This window comes from Borostomias antarcticus, assembly GCF_949987555.1.
Source record: "Borostomias antarcticus genome assembly, contig: scaffold_373, whole genome shotgun sequence".
In the NCBI taxonomy this organism is placed as follows: domain Eukaryota; kingdom Metazoa; phylum Chordata; class Actinopteri; order Stomiiformes; family Stomiidae; genus Borostomias; species Borostomias antarcticus.
Window position 1 is genome coordinate 31,770 of NW_028175631.1, and position 4,312 is coordinate 36,081.

Below are 4,312 nucleotides of genomic sequence, written 5' to 3' on the forward strand. Positions count from 1 at the left end.
GTGTACCAGTAGAGATGGAGTCAGATGTTGTTGGTGGTGTTCTAGTGTACCAGTAGAGATGGAGTCAGATGTTGTTGTTGTTGGTGTTCTAGTGTACCAGTAGAGATGGAGTCAGATGTTGTTGTTGGTATTCTAGTGTACCAGTAGATATGGAGTCAGATGTTGTTGTTGGTATTCTAGTGTACCAGTAGATATGGAGTCAGATGTTGTTGTTGGTATTCTAGTGTACCAGTAGAGATGGAGTCAGATGTTGTTGTTGGTATTCTAGTGTACCAGTAGATATGGAGTCAGATGTTGTTGTTGGTATTCTAGTGTACCAGTAGATATGGAGTCAGATGTTGTTGTTGGTATTCTAGTGTACTAATAGATATGGAGTCAGATGTTGTTGTTGTTGGTGTTCTAGTGTACCAGTAGAGATGGAGTCAGATGTTGTTGTTGTTGGTGTTCTAGTGTACCAGTAGATATGGAGTCAGATGTTGTTGTTGGTGTTCTAGTGTACCAGTAGAGATGGGGTCAGATGTTGTTGTTGGTATTCTAGTGTACCAGTAGATATGGAGTCAGATGTTGTTGTTGGTATTCTAGTGTACTAATAGATATGGAGTCAGATGTTGTTGTTGGTATTCTAGTGTACCAGTAGAGATGGAGAGTCAGATGTTGTTGTTGTTGGTGTTCTACCCAGATAGCAAAAAGTCATTGAATCAACATTGAGATATTGTCACGCTGAAGATTGAGATCAACATTGATGTCAGACATTGAAAATAACATTGAAAGTGTTTGCTATGATCAACATTGAAAGAACATTGAATTTTCAATCAATCCCGACAATGAATCAACCTTGATTCAATGACGATATGATCAACATTGAAAGAATGTAGAATTGCATCAACATTGATTCAACTATATTATGCATTGCATTATACATTGAAACAATGTTATTCAAAATAACTAGTAATCAATAATTTTATAGTGTTCGAATTTACTTTCATCCTGTTTCAGCTTTCTCATCTCTAGCTTGACCTTTATTAGTGCCGCTTATATTCCATTTCCAATCTCGTGCTTTCCATACCCAGTTTCTTGCTTTCTATAGTCACAAGTAGCTTGCGCTTGTATATGGCACGTACATCCTGCTACTACATCTGAGACACTACAGGGAACCGACCAAGATATCTTATACAATGCTCTATGAACAAAAAAAGAGCCCATTACTCATTCAGTTATTTATTACAGTACTTTGTTTCAATTATATGAACATTGTACATCGTTTGTACACTTAAGCACACAACATTCACACAAAACATTTCCTGAAACTCCAGGGGACACAAAAACCTGGCATCTGCAAACAGGGTTGTCATACTCAGAAAGGCCGTCGTGCAGAATAAGACGACATGAACAAAAAATAACAAACCCACTCGAAACAGTAGAAAGTGTGAAAGGACGGGAGAGAGCAGCTAAATCACAGATCAACAGGTATGAACTTAATCTGAAGGAATTATACCTAGTCCTTTTAACTCTTAGACTTCTCTTTCCGTCGTACCCCGCCATTCCTCTTTGGTGCGTAACGCAGCCACTTCTGCACTCCATCCCTGTAAGTCAATTCCGTCAGCCTGCGGTCAAATTGACGAGCAGCAACTGAAAAAAAAAAAGAAGTTACAATTTAGTTATTTTTAATTATAATAATAGGGAGAAGAAAGCTGCAGTGGATGCGTTCCAGTGTGTACTGTTTAGTGTACTAGATTTTCAGGCGGCCTTAATTGAGCAATTCACCCATCAACCCACCCTCAAGCCTATCTTCATATAATTGATTCACACCAAGGCCTGATTCATATTCACGTAAGCAACGCAAGCTACGTTATGAGCGTAAGCTCCAATACGACTCTGAGCTTGTGTGTATTGTCAGATGTAATATATCACCAGTCCAGCAGGGGGGGCAAATAGGTCTATACGGCGAAAACCATGGTGAAAGTTTAGCATCCCTATCGGAAACACAAGGAATTGCATTTGTGCTTGCATCAAGTGACAAATTTCGGCATGACACACGCAAGGAAGTCTTGCGTAGCCTTGCGAAGCTGGCATTGCTTGCATTTATGTACAATATGCGTAGAGTATGAATATGTAGAGTATGAATGGGCCCTAATACTCAATTCTGTCTACTCTCTGTGTCTCAGAGGAGTAAAGTACTAATACTAGTATTTTGAGGTGCAGGCTCACCAAACATGCAGTCCTGCATCAGTGTGTCCTTGAAGGCCCTCTTCTCTCCCTTTCCCACCCAGTTAAAAATGCAGGCTAGAGTGTTTGTCATGGCAGCGGATAGCATTCGTCGGATCATGTTTTCAGAGTTGGTCCCTCCAACTAATGCCAGGCGCGTAATCTTAACAAATTAGAGATAAAATGGTTAGTGTGCTACAGAGTACTATGTAAATGCACAGAGTATCTACTCATTTATAAATAATTACAAATGTAATGAATTTTAAGTTGTTCACCATCTTTCCCTCCATTCCTATACCAACAGGGGATTTTGGCAAAATACCAACATGTTTAGCTGTGTTGCTCATTCCATGAATACAGGATCCTTAGAGTTTCAAAACACCATACAGCTTGGACAAAATAACAATATAATCACAAAAAAGTTACGTAGTGCAGGTTCAGAGGTGAGATAGGTAGTTTGCTTTTGGCTTTATTTGGTAAAATTGGCATAATATCCTTTCAGCTATCAGTAACAGAAGTGCTCTGAGAATAAACTTGGATCTCCGTGTTTACCGCTGCCTCTGTGTTTTGGACTCAAAGAATGCACCGCTCCCGAATGTATTGACCAATCAGGGCCTCTATCTCGCCACACCTACCAGTCATGTTTGGAGGGAGGGACTACATCATGATTGACAGGAGGGAGGGGCGGGTTCTTTTGGAAAAGATGACCAATCGGAGGCCTTGTTGACGTCAAACTACTTACCCCACCTTTAAGTGCTTAAATTTTAAGCCTAAACTCCATGACAAAAAGAAACATGACAAAGATGGGAAAGTCACAAGGGATAGGTTTCTCAGTTCAGAGGGCATCAGTAAGGTTAAGAGCCTGCTCAGAAAAAGGTACTTGCCTTTCAACACTTGGCTTGATTCCCCTCCATATAACCTTCCCGGTGGTGTTTCTGGAGCTGAAGGGGGGTGGGGTGGGGGGCGAGGGGTCAGTTGAGTCAGGCCCGGTGAGCTGAAGCCGTGTGCATAGCTGGCACCGCCGTCTAAAAGATAAGACTCCATTATTAATTGTTTATAAGCAAGTCATGAGAACCAATGCTTCTCGAGCCTAGTGGCCCATAGAGCAGGAGCCTATATCATGTTTCCATAGCGTGAGGCAGCTTGATGGACAAGTACACCCCCTGGACATGAGGCTAGTATGTCGCAGGGACTTACCCCAATCCAACCCTTGATACTGAGTGCCAAGCAGGGAGATATCGGGTACCTTTTTTTTTTTTTACTGTCTTTGGTATGACAGGTATGTCAGGGATCAAACTCACAACCTCCCAATCTTAGGGCGGACACTTACCACAAGGCCACTGAGCAACATTAAGATGAGAAATACATACCATTCCTTGCTTGCTCTGATGGCATAGCGTAGTAGGGGCTGGCGTTACATTTTGGCGTTCCTAGAGAAATAGACAGAAATAACAAAATAAGGCAAATGAACACTATCAAAGTTATCATCCATGAGCACCATATGGCAATTGTACCTAGCTCCATAGGGTTACTTTCCAACTTTAGATAAAGGAGGCCTGTGGGATGAACACACTTTACTGAGTGAGTAATTAAAATAATAGTTTACCACCTAACATAAAAAGTCCACATAATAGCCTATTGGTCTACTTAATAACGAGGGTTGCAAGTTGCAACACACACCTGTCATTAGGGGGTGCTGGTCAACTACACAAACACTATAAAAGAATAAAAGAGTTGGCGGACAGACTGAAACGTTGGTCATATGGCAGCTACAGTACATGAGTGTACGCTGACTTAAACCATTGGTCTACTTACCATCATTACAGAGGTCCACTGACCCCAACTCGGCCAAGTAGTTTCCACATAAGCCTACAATGAGAGAATACAAAACATGAACTATGAATGCTGTAACTCGGACAATGGACATTTACATACTGTCAATCCGGAGGTAGTAGTGTGAAGTGGTCCCCTTACCATTATTAGCCTGGCCAAATGACGGAACGTCCTCCGAGTTGCTTCCTCCAGAGGCTAAAAGGGAACAAAAGACATGAATAATGGATGCTTTTGAACACATATCACATGACTGATGTTTTTGACGGAGGAACTA

General features: G+C 41.4%; 1 long non-coding RNA gene across 1 annotated transcript; it reads right to left on the bottom strand.

The window, feature by feature from the left end:
- Positions 1-1,563: 1,563 nt before the first annotated feature.
- Positions 1,564-2,313, bottom strand: LOC311329424. Its single transcript, XR_014631318.1, has 3 exons — positions 2,209-2,313; positions 1,831-1,973; positions 1,564-1,629 (listed from the first exon to the last, which is right to left on the bottom strand). It is a non-coding gene; the product is annotated as an uncharacterized lncRNA (long non-coding RNA).
- Between the last annotated feature and the right edge of the window lie 1,999 nt (positions 2,314-4,312).